Genomic DNA, 16,760 nt, shown 5'->3' on the forward strand with positions numbered 1-16,760 from the left:
CCTGAGAATGCTCAGGGGACTGAATCTATCTCAGCACCTACTTCTGTCCTATTATCACAGTACCATCGAGAGTGTCTTAACCTATAGTATATTATCGTGGTATGGGAGCAGCTCTGAAACGGATAAAAAATCTTTACAGAGAATAATTAAAATTGCCCAGAATGTTATTGGGCTCCAACTACCAACCCTGGATGAGATCTTCACGTCTCGCACTTTGAAGAAGTCACACAATATCCTGAGAGATCCCACCCATCCTGCTCACAACTTCTTTGAACTGTTGCCTTCGGGCAGAAGATATAGGACAATGAAAACACGAACCACACGCCTTCTGAATAGTTTCTATCCAAGAGCTCTGATTGCACTAAATAATGATCTCAGGGCCAGTTGCAAGAAATAGCAAGCAGGGAGTAGGAAGGAATGAGACAGGTTTTTAGGTTATGTTATGCTTTTAATAGGTTATGTTACATTCTGGAGTATGATATGTTTTTATAGATTATGTCTGAATAGGATGAGAGTGTTGGAGATACGTGCAAATGTGTATGTGAACCCGGTCTTTGGGTGGGTGTTTGATTTTCGTTGTTGTGTATACTGTGTATATACGGACAATGACAATAAATTTATCTTAATCTTAATCTTAATCTTAAAATGATGGTGGCATTATGGCATTTCACCCTGACCAACAGGAGGGCAAGCCCTGGGCAGAGAAGGAGGAATGTTGAGGAATTCTAAGCAAACTCAGAGCAGCAATGGGGCACAGCAGATTACCCCAAACAGCAGGGGATGAGAAACAAATAGAGGGATGGGAACAGTTGGCCTCTTGGATTTCTGGAGGTTGGGCTGCTGTTACAGGCACAGGAGCAGAGCCTTTAGAAAAAGCTGGCAACCCTAGGTATGACTTGCATCATCAGGCGGTGGTGGGGAGGACAAAAGGCAAGGAATGGATCTCTCTAGCTGGCACACCAATTCTGATGGAACAGGTTAGAAATGGAAAAGTACCAGAGCTCAGATTTCCCCTCCCAAGAGTCAGAAGCCTTTTTCTAACCTTCCAGCTAGGTGCAGTATCTCACTAAGATCTCACTTTGAAACAGTGAGAGGAACTCCTTGAGTATTTTGTACTTTCACAGTGTGGAAAGCAACATTTTAAATGTGCAAATTATTTTTCAGTCAGGGATGGGGAGCCTGTGGCCCTACAAGTGTTGCTAAACTGCAGTCCCCATCAGCCCCCATCTGCATGATCAGTATTAGGGTGATGGGAGTCGTAGTTCAGCAATGGCTGGGGTGGGGCAAGCTCCCCATCCCGGTTTGAAATGCCAATTTATTTTTAATGTGTGTTTTGTTGTTATGTCTGTGGGTCCCCCCCCCCTTGTAAGCTGCTTGGGGGGGAATAGTTTTTTTAAGTGGGGTGTATATTATTTAAAATAAATGACATCTAATTATTATTACAGTTGAATCAGCATGAAGCAACACATTGTAGAAGAACAAGAGGCTACCATGGAAAACCGCACCCCCATGCCATATTATTTGTGACACAGAGTTTCACGTACCCTGCAATGTGATGATGCTATACTGAAAGTTTCTGCCCTGCCAGACCACATCCTGGCCTCTAACAGAAAGAAGCAGGAGTTGGAGAACCACACACAACACACGAGAGAGCCAGTAAGGTGTCGTGGGTAGAGAACTGCACTCCACACTGATGAAATCCACGTTCAGTTCCTCACTCAGTCATGAAGATCAGTGGGTGAACTTATCCTACCTCACAGGATTGCTGTGAGAAGACAGGGGAGAACCAAGCATGCTGTGTTGAGCTCAGGAGGAAGGAATGGCAGGAGATTCATGTAATAAACCAGCCAAAATGATATTGTCAAGGGGTGAGTGAAATGATTCAGCACAGGAAGAATGCCACAGAGAGGATGCCATTCTCAATGGAAGATTGGTGAACAATGCAATCTTGCATTTCACCTTCCAGTGCAGCAGGATTTTCAAGGGATGCTAATGGAGACTGGGAAATGCCCCCCCCCCCAGCCAACACCAGTGCAATGGCATGACTTATGCTTAGAATGACTGAGGCAGGAAGACCTCCACCCCCCCGCCCCACTGTTCAGCCTTCTGCTGTGAGGCAAGATCATCCATCTATCAAGCGATATTATCCTGATCAGAGTGGGCCACAAACAGCAAGCAGAAGAAACGCAGAGAAAAAACACCCTCAAGGGCTTACAAAAAAACTTGAACCAGAGTTTATTTACTCCTCCAAAGCCGTCAGTTTTGGTCACTTGACCTGTTAACTGGTGGAATAAATCTGCACAAGTCTGCATGCGAGAAAAACACTTTCAAAGACAAAAAGAAGAATACTTCCTCAGGTTTGAGATAATGCCTGCAATGACACACACCAGCATCATCTCAGAAGATGCATTTTTTTACCTCTTGCACACAGGAAAAGAGACCCCTGCAGCTTCGTAAATTTTAATAATCTTCTGTCTGATCAATTGGGGCTCACATACTGTATGTATTTATTGTTGTTGTTGTTGTTTAGTCGTTTAGTATCACCCTTAATTCTTGATCCCTAATCACCTGTTCTAACAGATTGAATAAATGTTGCAGCTTTAAGGAAGAGTGAGCTTTGGAAAAAGTGGAATAGAAATTTATAAAATAAAAACAGTTTCAACGATTTGCAAGCATTACATACTGCAAATGAAGTAGGGGCTAAGGTCTTTTTCCAGATGTCAACACAGATAAACTGTAAATCTCCCATTGCATTTTTCCCTTGCTGTGTCAGAGGAATCCTTCAGTTTAAGTGAAATCTACCTGAATTGTCCAGCTCTGTCTCTTCTAATTTTTTGCAGATCCCATTTTCTTCCCTACCTGTAGCATCACCTGCCAATTTGACAGCCACTCCTTCCACCGAAGACTCATTCCCCCCGCCCGCTGGATTCATGACCCTCAGACTTCCTTTAACATCTTCTGCCCCTGGAAGGAGAGGCGTTTGAAGGGAGGAATAAATAAGCCCAGCAAAGGCGTTTGCAGCAGATGGTTCTGATGAAGTAATTTGGGAGCTACGCAAACGTGTGTGGGGCGGCTCACTGGGCTGACAGCTTCTCTTTAGCCACTTGACAAGAGAAAGTAATAAAATGAGGATTAATTAGGCTGTTGTTTAAACACACACGATCCTCCCAGCCAGCAGGGAAACTCATAAACCAGGATTGAGAACAAGACGTGGGTTAATCCTCCCAGCAAACTCTTGCCGAGCGCGGGATGGAGAGGATTTACCCGGGAGGGCCACTCATCCCTTCCGAATGCCGCCCTGCCTGGATTTGCACTTTTGCTTGAACAGGCTGGGGCTGTTCTGATTGCAGGGCAAGGCTGGGCAGGATTCCTGCCCGCGTTTTTCTTTCTTGTGGGCTGAGAACGAGGCAGGCATATAGATGCAGACAAACAGAAGCACAGCCTGAGCGCCAGAGAGAAACTATGCAGGCGAGGATGTATGGAAAGCCAGGGTGGGTGGAGCAGCGCATGGGTAGGCAAGCTAAGGCCCGGGGGCCGGATCCAGCCCAGTCGCCTTCTCAATCCGGCCCGCGGACGGTCCGGGAATCAGCGTGTTTTTACATGAGTAGAATGTGTCTTTTTATTTAAAATGCATCTCTGGGGTATTTGTGGGGATAGGAATTTGTTGACTCCCCCCCCCACCACTAAATATAATCCGGTCCCTCACAAGGTCTGAGGGACAGTGGACCAGTCCCCTGCTGAAAAAGTTTGCTGACCCCTGGAGTAGCGGGAAGATTGTGTTGGGCTGGAATCTAAGAGACCGGGGTTCAAATCCCCAATCAGGCCAGAAGCTGAAGGCTGGGTGGCCTTGAGCCAGTTGGCCTAACCTACTTGGCAGGGTTGTTGTGCAAATAAAATGGAGGGGAGGGGGAGAGAACCATGTGAGTTCCTGGGGAAGATATAGATGCAATACATATACGGGGAGGAAAAGACAGGTAGTCCTGCGGTGGAATTTCAAAACTGATCTCAAAACCTAACATTCAGAATTTTAAAAATGTATCATCAGAATTGTACAGTTTTGATGATGGGTGAAATGAGGTTTGACCAAATAATATTGCAAGTGCTGGCAAGTGTTGACTGCTGCTGGTCAGATACGGACGGCTGCTGCAGAATATTTGGATCACTATGGCCCCTCATTTTGAGGGGACCTGGGATGTTGAGAGGGCATTCCTTTAAACTCTGAAAGACACATAGTTGTAGATTATTGCAAAGTGCTCAGTGTGGGTTTTCCCTTGGGCCTGGACAAGAGGCTCCAGGTGGTGCAAATGGCTGCAGCTGGACTGTTGATGGGGACAGACCATCACCAGCTCATAGCTCTGGTGCTCAACAGCCTGCAATGGCTGCCCACCTGCTGCCAGGCCAGGCTCAAGGTTCTTGCATGATTTACAACTGGGGTAGAATCATAGAATCATAGAGTTGGAAGAGACCACAAGGGCCATCGAGTCCAACCCCCTGCAGGATACCTGGGACCACTTGGCTCTTTATATCCCTGCCAGATCACTGAGGTCTTTGGGGGATTCATGGCTAGTGCTCCGCCATGGCTCAGATGCATGGCTCATCTCCAGCAGGGCCCAATGTTTGGGCTTGCCCCTCTAGCTCAGGTCAGAGAGGCCCCCTCCCTACTGAACCTCCAGCGCCTACTTGGATTTTGTCCAAAAGCATGTTGTCCTGCCTGGCCCTTAATCGTATCGGCTGCTAGGGAGGCAAAGTTCCTATAAGCTGGAGTCAGCTTCCAGGATCAGAATCTGTCGTCCATTACTATGTCTAAGGCAAGGTCCACCCATGTCCTCCTGGGTGCTGGGTACAAACCTCCCTTCCCCTGAGGATATTGGAACAGGTAAAGAAGTTACACATATAAAACAAGAATGAAACTTGGACATTCCACAGTGAAGAGGGATTGGAATAGTCCAGGGGCCACTGTCTCCAGCCTGGTGCCCTCCAGGCATTGTTGGGCTCCTACTGCCCGCATCTCTGATCACTGGCTGTGGCAGCTGGGAGTTTCTGTCTCACAACTTCCAGAAGGTGCTGGGTTGGGGAAGGCAAATCAGGGTCATTAGGTACATTGTGGACATCTGAAGGCAGCCCTGTTTAGGGAAGTTTTTAATGACTGATGTTTTAATGTATTTTTAATCTTTTGTTGGAAGCCTCCCAGAGTTGCTGGGGAAACCCAGCCAGATGGCCGGGATATAAATAATAATAATAATAATAATAATAATAATAATAATGTGGCTGCTGCATTCCCAAGTTGCCACTCTTCAGAGAGACTGCTCCTGCTGCCCTGAGATGAGTTAGTGCAGAAGCCCTTGTACAATGCCCACTTCCCCATTGTTCCTTTTCCGTCAGCAGTTGCAGGCAAGAATCACTTGCCTCCCATTGTCCCATCTCTCTCCAGCAATATTCAGTACCTGAATGTGCTTTGCTTTGTTAGGTAGCAAGCACAACTGCTCTTCCAGGCCTGCTGCCCTTAATAAGCCTCTGACCTAGCTAACATCTGGCTTGGCATTTACCAAGTTCAGTTACTCCAAGATGAAAACTATTCTTCCAACAACTTCTAACTTATTACATGATCCTTGATACATGGACAACTTAGAAAAGGTAAGCCTGGATGTGTTTGTTCTCTTTCCTGAGTGAAATGGTCAGAGAAGGCTTTGCGGTGGCACTTTTCCTTTGGCGGGTGAGGGATGGAGGGTGGCAGTGTCTTTATGAAGATTATATGAAGAGTATGGCTTGCAAGTGAGCAGAGGCACACAGGAGCTCAGGCAGCCATAGGACATGCCTGGAATCCCAGATGTTAAGAATGTGTGGCATACTGCTTCTGTCAAGACAGCCCTACCATGAGGCAAGGAGAAAGGGACCAACTCCAGAGCCCTACTAAGGTCTGGTCTATAGACAAGTTGTTGCAGAAGGAGGTCGGGAAATGGACTGTGCCACTTCAGACTGCAGACAGAGCAGAGAGCACACAGAGAGAAGCTCCTTCCACCTAAGCAGAGTGTACCGCCCATGTGGGTCCCCCACCCAGAAACACCAAGCCAACATGTGAAGAGTTCCAGCATCTCCACTCTGCCTCTTCTCTCCAGAGAAGATGGAAGGGTGGGCGTGTATCACATTTTGGGATGCTCCCGTGCATCAAAAAAACCCTGCAAGTATTGGCACAGCAAAGAACCAGGATTGGAACTTGCATCCCCTGCTGTTCTTCTTTTCCATTGCAGGGAATTGTTTACACGGAGAAGCATTTAAAAGTGACCTCCAACCCCTACAGCCTGCAGTGGTGCAGTCCACTCCACCACATTCCACACCCTCCAAAATTCCTGAGATGAAAATAGGGGCATTGGCATCCGAGGAATGTTGGAGGGTAGGCAGTTGGTGTGTTGTGTTGTCGTTGTACATGTGATTTAAAACTGGAAACTTGATTAAGAAATATTATTATTTAAAAAACAAAAACCAAGCAGTGTGGCAAAACCTGGTGTGTGTGTGTGTGTGTGTGTGTGTGTGTGTGTAATTCACAGAGATTAAAACAAAATGTAAAAAAGCTGAAGTGACAAAACAGTATGCAGAGGTAAGTAAATAGCTGTATTATGATGCCTGTGTCCGTATGTCCCCACACCATATCATTTATATGCCACCTTTTCTACCCAGGCACTCAAACAGACCTCCCTCGTGTGGCACCAACCTGAGAGGAGAGGCTCAGCAGCCTGGTGCGACCATGACCAGACAGGAGGGAGGTTTTCCTCTGGGTGGGTGTGAGAGCTGACAATTTCACTCACATCTCGTCTTTCTGGTGCTGCCTCTTCCCCAGACTGGCTGCTGCACTTGGTCATCTCAACAGCAGATGGGTGGGAGAGAAGCACCGCAAAACCAACCCGCTAATCTAAACAAAGGAGAGGAGCCGCCAACCTCAATGCCCAGCTGGCCACACAGCCACCCCCAAGACACACAGAGAGAAGCTCCTTCCACCTAAGCAGAGTGTACCGCCCATGTGGGTCCCCCACCCAGAAACACCAAGCCAACATGTGAAGAGTTCCAGCATCTCCACTCTGCCTCTTCTCTCCAGAGAAGATACACACACACATGGGGAGGAAAGCTCAACAACTTTGCAGGTGTCAGGAATTTTACTTTTTGAAATATGGCCACCCTAAGAATAACAGCTTTGGGCAGGAGGTGAGAGGGCTCTGAGAGGGCAAACTGCGCTTTGCGAAGGAGCCCTCATGCCACCTTCCCAAGGCTGCTGCTGCTGCCGCCCCAGGAGCTGCTTCCATGGGGGAATTTGGAACGTCCCATGATTAAGTCAGAAGCCGTGACAGCTTCAGGAATTTCACGACTGTCCTGGCAAAATTAGGGAACTTGGAGAGTATGACTTTTCCATCTCAGGCCTAAAATTTGACAATATCTGCATGTTTAAACATGGATGTGCCATAGTCACAGAGAAAGCAGAGGGTGTGGGTTTAAGATGAAGAGCAAACTGGATGCTCAGGTGAGAATCCCCTCCCAGGCTCACCTTCCTGTGGCAGAGGCGGTGTCAGGGTGGTGCAACTGGTTTGGCCACACTGAGTGCCACACTACAGGGGGGCAGCACAACATGGGCGTAGAACGGAGCAAGAGAGGCGGGGGGGCACTGAATTTTAGCATCCTACAGGACACCACTGAAATTTGAGAGAAGAAAGTCCACCTCTGCCTGTAGCCTCTTTGCCCAGATGCTTTCTCCTCCAGCTGGGCTTGATTCCCGTATCCAAGCCCAGCTGCTGGGAGGAAAACTTCACAAGGCCAGTGATGCCACTGGCCCTTTTCTACCAGAGGCAGGGAGGCATCAGCCCAGCCCTTGCCCCTGCTTGAAATCAGTCCGATCCCAGCCTCACAAAGTGGCGCGGGGTGCTCATGCAAAAAGTCTCCTCTTTAGCGGAAGTGGGTTTGTTGTAGAAGTCATCTCCCAGCCAACTCTAATTACACAGCATGGATTTGCCAGTATGTGGTTGAATACCCACCACCTGCCACCTGCTAGGGACCGTCTGGAAGTACAAAGGGAGAGGCTGTGGAAGGCTGGGCTGATCAGGGTGGTGGTGGTGTCAGAAACGTCATTTGGCCCAGGGACTCAAGATTAAAGGGGGCCTCAAGTTTAGACACTAGTTTAGTTTTTGGCATTTGATCAGTTTCACAACTTGTTTTTATGCAGACTGGAGCAAAAGTTACACATTCTCTCATCTAGAAAAGGCTAGAAAAGCATTTGTTAAACACGCACACGGATATTCAAATTCTAATTTTTGTGCCGTAGTTTGTTTTGCAGGTGTTGCCATTTTAATTTTTATAATGCCTAGGGGTCTCACGGACGGCTAGAAGCGGCCAGGACATGGTGGGAGGTACACAGGAGAAGCAAGTTTTGTTTTGCCACCAATCTGTGTCTTCTCCTCATGTGCAGAGCTGCCTTCTCTGTTGTGAAGCGTTCCTTCATAGAATCATAGAATCATAGAGTTGGAAGAGACCACAAGGGCCATCGAGTCCAACCCCCTGCCAAGCAGGAAACACCATCAGAGCACTCCTGACATATGGTTGTCAAGCCTCTGCTTAAAGACCTCCAAAGAAGGAGACTCCACCACACTCTTTGGCAGCAAATTCCACTGTCGAACAGCTCTTACTGTCAGGAAGTTCTTCCTAATGTTTAGGTGGAATCTTCTTTCTTGTAGTTTGGATCCATTGCTCCGTGTCCGCTTCTCTGGAGCAGCAGAAAACAACCTTTCTCCCTCCTCTATGTGACATCCTTTTATATATTTGAACATGGCGATCATATCACCCCTTAACCTCCTCTTCTCCAGGCTAAACATGCCCAGCTCTCTTAGCCGTTCCTCATAAGGCATCGTTTCCAGGCCTTTGACCATTTTGGTTGCCCTCCTCTGGACACGCTCCAGTTTGTCAGTGTCCTTCTTGAACTGTGGTGCCCAGAACTGGACACAGTACTCCAGGTGAGGTCTGACCAGAGCAGAATACAGTGGCACTATTACTTCCCTTGATCTAGATGCTATACTCCTATTGATGCAGCCCAGAATTGCATTGGCTTTTTTAGCTGCCGCGTCACACTGTTGGCTCATGTCAAGTTTGTGGTCAACCAAGACTCCTAGATCCTTTTCACATGTACTGCTCTCAAGCCAGGTGTCCCCCATCTTGTATTTGTGCTTCTCATTTTTTTTGCCCAAGTGCAATACTTTACATTTCTCCCTGTTAAAATTCATCTTGTTTGTTTTGGCCCAGTTCTCTAATCTGTCAAGGTCGTTTTGAAGTGTGAACCTGTCCTCTGGGGTGTTAGCCACCCCTCCCAGTTTGGTGTCATCTGCAAATTTGATCAGCATGCCCTTGAGTCCATCATCCAAGTCGTTGATAAAGATGTTGAATAAGACCGGGCCCAAGACAGAACCCTGTGGCACCCCACTAGTCACTCTTCTCCAGGATGAAGAGGAACCATTGATGAGCACCCTTTGGGTTCGGTCAGTCAGCCAGTTACAAATCCACTGAGTGGTAGCATAGTCAAGACAGCTCACCGTGGCAGCTCACACAGACACAGACCAGCCTATTGCTAGTCCTCACTTCTTAGGAGGAGGCTGTTATCTTCCAAGGTCTAAAAATCACAGCATTTACCAGAAATCCCCCCTGAATTTACATCTTAGGGGATTGATGGCTACGCCAGGGTGACCTGCCTTCATCGGCTCCCCTCCTCACTCCATAACTCAATAATGCCTCCCCCTTAAGCCCCGAAAACAAATCCACGCCTCTCTGCACTAATTGAAGAAAACAGGCAGCGAGGCCTCATAAACACGGTGTCAGCTCGCATTACGCAAAATTAAAATTCTCAGCACTAGGAATTCCTAAAGAGGCTGCTTTTTTAATATCGTCCGAATCCGTTTAAGCCTGGGTAATATTGTTTAGGTTGCCATGGGAACAGAAGGCAGCTCTGTTAGCCACTGGTGGATTGAAAACTAGTTTATTATTGGTGCCGGATTGACAGACACGGTAACTGGGGGAGTCTGTGCGATACCTGTAAGATGGGACAGCTGCCATTTGGGGCAGCACAAAGGGGTTGCTTTCACACTGGGGCACTTCAGCACAGCTCAGATATTATTTCCCTGCAATTAGCTGGCAGCAGGATTAAAACAGAGATTCCACACAAGCACTTAATGGAGCGCCATATTATCCAGCAGCCCCCTTCCCCACGGTCTTATAATGTTTACTCACAAGTAAGTCCTGCTCAGCAAAGGTTTCCAGCAATGTTACTCAAATGCTTCTTCCTTGTGGGTTCAAGTTTGCTTTTTTGATTCTTGATGAGCATTGGTGGGGGGATTAAATATAAATAGCCTATCATTTGTCCTTTGAATAGCCACTCTGATTACCCCCAATATTGGTTTTGGTTCCCACAAGGGGGTGGGGGAGGATTTAACTACTGATTTCAGATCATTTTCTCCTTTCCATTTGTAATAGTGAAATAATGCTATTTCTCTATAAAATTGGGGGGGGGGGGGATAGAAGAAAGTAATTAAAGACAACAATTGTATTTTTCTTTCCCCATAGAAACAGAAACTGATACTGGAACAAAACAAGGACTTTTCAAGGGACACTCCATCACTCATCAGGCTGAAACAAACCTGCAAACAGGAAATGTCTAATTAAAGGCACAAGAGCCACGAGGTGCCTCAAAGGCTGCAACTATGTTCTATTACAAAAATAAATAAATACTGCAACAAATCACGTCAAAAAAGAAAGGGAGGGCACACCACCAAAAACATTGAAATGGAAAGGGCTAATGCCGTTGTCATCGGAATGCTCTCTAAGAAGGAAGTGAGCAAAGGACAGTAAGTCCAGAGGAAATGGCTAGGGCAGAATTTTAAAAAGGCCAGTGTTTAAACAGGCAGATTCCACAGGGCCAAAGACTAGATTGCCACCCTCTCAGGGAGCCAGCTGCCCTCAGTTTGGGGGGGCGGGGAGGAAGGTGCTGCCACGCCCCAGTGTTTTTCAAGAGAGATTTGACTCCCGGTTCAGTGAGCTTTTCTGCATTGAATGGGGAGGGGAGAGGAGCACCTTGTCTTTCATTTCAGACAGCAAAAGGTCTCAAGCCACCCTCATGCCTCAACCCCTTCGTCCTGAGCCCTACAGAAACTTGGCCTATGTGAAAGTAAAGGCATTTGCAACTATTCTTCCCTTGTGATCTGCCCTTCCTCACTCTGCTGTCTTGCCCCTGCCAATAGCTAGTCTGTTCACTCCTCTGGGCAAGAAACAAATGCTTGCTCCCCTTCTAAGCACTCAGCTGCAGTGCACCAGTACACCCAAGCCCGCTCCCATCAAAGACTTAGGGCGGCTGATGAATGGGAAGCTTGGGTGGGATCATGAAGTAGCAACTTTTTAGCTTTGCTTAGCAAGCAAAACTCAGCAAGGTGCAGGGGCATAGCGTGGCGGGGGCAGAGGGGTGGCAGCCCCGGGTGCACCATTTTTAGGGGGCACAAGCAAGGCATTCCCACACAGGGGATCCCACCCTGCCTGCTACCAGGGGTCTCTGGGTCCCTGAGCCTGGCCCCCTCACTGAATGGCTGCCTGGCCAGTGTTTGGGTGGGGGTGGAGTTGCCTGCCAAGGGCCGTGTCTACTGGCTCTACTGGCCAGGCTCCTCCCTGCATGGGCAGGTGGGGGCACAACGCAGCCCCGCTTGGCTCTGGGGGCCACGGCTGAACTGTGCACAGGCTCCGTGAACCATTTGCGCCCCGTGCTTATGCGCCCAGCTGTGTTGGTGGCCAGAGTCCAAGGGTGCAATGATGCAATTTCCCTTGATAATGAAAGCAAAGAGGCAAGCCAGTGGTCCATCGTGACCTCTGGATGGGGTGAATTCTGTGGGGGAAAGGCACAGAAGGGGCAGTCTGCATTTGGGGACACAGAAGAGCTTTTTCCCACAGGTTAGATTTCTGAATGAGAAATAACAGTACATTTCACATTAACACTGTTGTTCTCAAAACCCTTCCTCTGAAATAAGGACAACCTTTTTTTGATAATGTTCAAGTGAACATCCTTAACATTGCAGCCATATTTTAATGCCCAGTATAAAAGGGCCTTTCCTTTAAGAAACCACAAGGATCAAGAAATATGGGAGTTGAGGGGCAGCCCCCTTTCTGAGATGCAGGTGCTTGTTGCCTTCATTTCCCCCCCCCACTCCCCTGACTCCCCCTCTGTCAATCACTACATGAAACTTGATCCAGACTAATTTTGCAAAAGGTTGCCTTTAATTTTTTTTTAATGATGCAATGTTTTGTGCCAGAAAACTAGAATTTGTGGCACACAGTACAATTACTGAACCCCCTTCATGTATGTTGTGAACCACCCTGTGATCTTTGGGTGAGGGGCAGTATACAAATGTAATAAATAAAAAATAAAATAAAATAAATGTATGCATAGTGACAACCAAAAATGTTTGCAAACACCCTCCCTTCCCTATTGAATTCTCTCACCCCCCCCCCCATCCACTAACTTCTGGGTGTTCCTGTACCCAGATATGATCCAATCAGGAGAGCTGAGCCGCATTCCCTGCATTTTGAATCAAAACTGGATCCAAGGAGCCTAAACGAGAAAACTCTCCTCAAGTGCCTGTAAGAGGCCTTGTGAAGTCCTGTGGTAACAGCATGGAGAGCCTGGGAAGGCTAATTTGGAGAATATAAAACTGTACCAGTGGGATTAAAAGGTGTTAATGAAGCAGGACTTGAGGCCACCTCAAAGGCGACTGGGTCCCCTGCTTCATGAAGCCGCTGTGTTTAGTTAGGGTTTAGTCAAAATGAAGCGGTCCCTGGCTTAAGAGCGGGTCTGTTTACTCAGCGCTGAGCTCCAAAATCCATCCTTAGCTGCCTGAAATATTGAAGTGGAAGGTTTAAAGCTGCTTTCCAGATTGCCAGGCCAGAGCCAGGAGCAAGGGATGAAGGAACCCTGGAAATACAACAATACTCCCCTTTCATTACTAGGAGTTTTGATTTGAGTCCTACTAACAATGGCAGTGTGATGAGCAAAGTTTGAAGAGGGAAATCTCTTCTTCTCTCTGCCTTTCCTCCCTCCTCCAACTTGGCCTTGTTCCCTTAATGCCACAGAGAAGCAGAGATTAAAAAGCTGTGTCTGAATCGTCCGTGGCTCCAGGTCTGATTCAGCAGGAGGTGAAAGGCAAGGCTCCAAGGTGTCTTTGGGCCTCTCAGAACAGATGGGCATCTGAACGGGATGCCCAATACATCAACTTTGCCGGTGGAAGGGTCTTACGAAGGCTGACTGATCAATCAATTGGAAGTTACCGGGTGGCTTCATCTGGTGTGTATTGGTTGGATGGACAAGAAACGCTGATCTCTTGTCTCACAAATCAACTCTTGGAGGCATTCAGAGATCATCTAGACCTCCTTTTGTGCTGCATTTCTAGGCACAGATTTATGCTTTAAAGTTCCATGTCCGGAGCCAGTGTGGTGTAGTGGTTAAGAGCAGTGGACTTGTAATCTGGTGAACCGGGTTCGATTTCCCGCTCCTGCACATGCAGCTGCTGGGTGACCTTGGGCCAGTCACACTTCTCTGAAGTCTCTCAGCCCCACTCACCTCACAGTGTTTGTTGTGGGGGAGGAAGGGAAAGGAGATTGTTAACCACTTTGAGACTCCTTCGGGTAGTGATAAAGCAGGATATCAAATCTAAACTCTTCTTCTTCTTCTTCTTCTTCTTCTTCTTCTTCTTCTTCTTCTGACACGTTTCTTTTTGCCCTGGCACTTTCCCAGCAAAAACTCGTTCTTTACTGCTGAATTGGAGCAAATGGCAATCCATGGTAACCCAAACTGCCTTTTGTTCAGATTCTGCTGGGGAAAGTGGCGGGCCAACAAAACCTGCTTGAACCTATGCCTAGAAAGTGCGAGGCAAAAGGTAAGTGCGGATGAGCCCTTTGTTTGGGACCATGACCACTAGGATGCCAAGTGTACCCGGTACATAATGTATACATACACAATTGTTGTTTAGTCGTTTAGTCGTGTCCGACTCTTTGTGACCCCATGGACCAGAGCATGCCAGGCACTCCACTGCCTCCCACTGCCACTGCCTTCCTCTGCTTCCCGCAGTTTAGTGAAACTCATTTTAGTAGCTTCTAGAGCACTGTCCAACCGTCTCGTCCTCTGTCGTCCCCTTCTCCTTGTGCCCTCCATCTTTCCCAACATCAGGGTCTTTTCCAGGGAGTCTTCTCTTCTCATGAGGTGGCCAAAGTATTGGAGCCTCAGCTTCACAATCTATCCTTCCAGTGAGCACTCAGGGCTGATTTCCTTCAGAATGCATAGGTTTGATCTTCTTGCAGTCCATGGGACTCTCAAGAGTCTCCTCCAGCACCAGAATTCAAAAGCATCAATTCTTCAGCGATCAGCCTTCTTTATGGTCCAGCTTTCACATCCATACATCACTACTGGGAAAACCATAGCTTTAACTATACGGACCTTTGTTGGCAAGGTGATGTCTCCGCTTTTTAAGATGCTGTCTAGGTGTGTCATTGCTTTTCTCCCAAGAAGCAGGCGTCCTTTAATTTCATGACTGCTGTCACCATCTGCAGTGACCATGGAACCCAAGAAAGTAAAATCTCTCACTGCTTCCATTTCTTCCCCTTCTATTTGCCAGGAGGTGATGGGACCAGTGGCCATGATCTTTGTTTTTTTGATGTTGAGCTTCAAACCATATTTTGCGCTCTTCTCTTTCACCCTCATTAAGAGGTTCTTTAATTTCTCCTCAGTTTCTGCCATCAAGGTTGTGTCATCTGAGGTATCTGAGGTAGACGATATTTCTTCCAGCAATCTTAATTCCGACTTGGTATTCATCCAGTCCAGCCTTTTGCATGATGAATTCTGCATATAAGTTAAATAAACAGGGAGACAATATACAGCCTTGTCGTACTCCTTTCCCAGTTTTGAACCAATCAATTGTTCCTTATCCAGTTCTAACTGTAGTTTCTTGTCCCACATAGAGATTTCTCAGGAGACAGATGAGGTGATCAGGCACTCCCATTTCTTTAAGAGCTTGCCATAGTTTGCTGTGGTCGACACAGTCAAAGGCTTTTGTGTAGTCAATGAAGGAGAAGTAGATGTCTTTCTGGAACTCTCTAGCTTTATCCATAATCCAGCACATGTTTGCAATTTGGTCCCTGGTTCCTTTGCCCCTTTGAAATCCAGCTTGCACTTCTGGGAGTTCTCGGTCCACATACTGCTTAAGCCTGCCTTGTAGAATTTTAAGCATAACCTTGCTAGCGTGTGAAATGAGTGCAGTTGAGCTGTAGTTGGAGCATTCTTTGGCACTGCCCTTCTTTGGGATTGGGATGTAGACTGATCTTCTCTAATCCTCTGGCCACTGCTGAGTTTTCCAAACTTGCCGGCATATTGAGTGTAGCACCTTAACAGCATCATCTTTTAAAAATTTTAATAGTTCAGCTGGAATATCATCACTTCCACTGGCCTTGTTATTAGCAGTGCTTTCTAAGGCCTATTTGACTTCACTCTCCAGGATGTCTGGCTCAAGGTCAGCAACCACACAATCTGGGGTATATGAAACATCCATATCTTTCTGGTATAATTCCTCTGTGTATTCTTGCCACCTCTTCTTGATGTCTTCTGCTTCTGTTAGGTCCTTACCACTTTTGTCCTTTATTATGGTAATCTTTGTACGAAATGTTTCTTTCATATCTCCAATTTTCTTGAACAGATCTCTGGTTTTTCCCATTCTGTTGTTTTTCTCTATTTCTTTGCATTGCTCGTTTAAGAAGGCCCTCTTGTCTCTCCTTGCTATTTTTTTGCAATCTGCAGTCAATTTCCTGTATCTTTCACTATCTCCCTCGCATTTTGCTTGCCTTCTCTCCCCCACTATTTGTAAGGCCTCGTCGGACAGCCACTTTGCTTTCTTGCATTTCCTTTTCATTGGGATGGTTTTTGTTGCTGCCTCCTGTATTATGAGCCTCCATCCATAGTTATTCAGGCACTCTGTCCACCAAATCTAAATCCTTAAATCTGTTCCTCACTTCTACTGTGTATTCAGAAGCTGATGATCTGAGCCACAGTCAGCTCCAGGTCTTGTTTTTGCTGACTGTATAGATATTCTCCCAACTTTGGCTGCAGAGAATATAATCAATCTGATTTTGATGCTGCCCATCTGGGGATGTCCATGGATCACTGCCTTGTCGTGGCGAAGGGGCTTGAATAACTCAGAGAAGCTATGAGCTATGCCGTGCAGGGCCACCCAAGACAGACAGGTCATAGTGGAGAGTTTTGACTAAATGTGATCCACCTGGAGCAGGAACCAGCAAGCCTCGCCAGTATCCCTGCCAAGAAAACTCTATGGACAAAGACATACACAATACTAAGTAATTATACTACTGTGTTCTTTCTTTTACTGTATTGTTCCTGGCTATTCTTATTCGTTTTTCTTCTTGGAGTTTTAATTGTTCTATCTACTTCTGTAAAAGAAAATGAAATAAAGAAATATTTGATGCCATATCTCATAGATAAGTTATTATACTATATTATTATGATGCCCTGTCCTCAGTGGGAGCTAAGTGCAAAATAGCAACTTTAGAAAGAGGAGTGCATACAGAATTAAGAAAAAGAGCATTCCAGCCCAGCAATTTGTTTTCAGTACCAGAACCTGAGTTCACAGTTACATTGGAGAGGCCAAACTGGGGGGGGGGGGGGGAGTTGCTATTGTTTAAACAATTGGAGTCAG

At 46.8% G+C, this 16,760-nt stretch overlaps 1 protein-coding gene across 2 annotated transcripts in view; it reads right to left on the reverse strand.

Annotated features, from left to right (window-relative positions):
• Window positions 1-16,760, reverse strand: part of LOC308468265 (LIM homeobox transcription factor 1-alpha-like) — a 92,277-nt gene that overhangs the window by 27,147 nt on the left and 48,370 nt on the right. The gene's annotated exons all lie outside the window — the stretch shown is intronic.

The sequence above is a fragment of the Podarcis pityusensis genome, assembly GCF_964106645.2.
Source record: "Podarcis pityusensis genome assembly, chromosome: 2".
Classification (NCBI taxonomy): Eukaryota; Metazoa; Chordata; class Lepidosauria; order Squamata; family Lacertidae; genus Podarcis; species Podarcis pityusensis.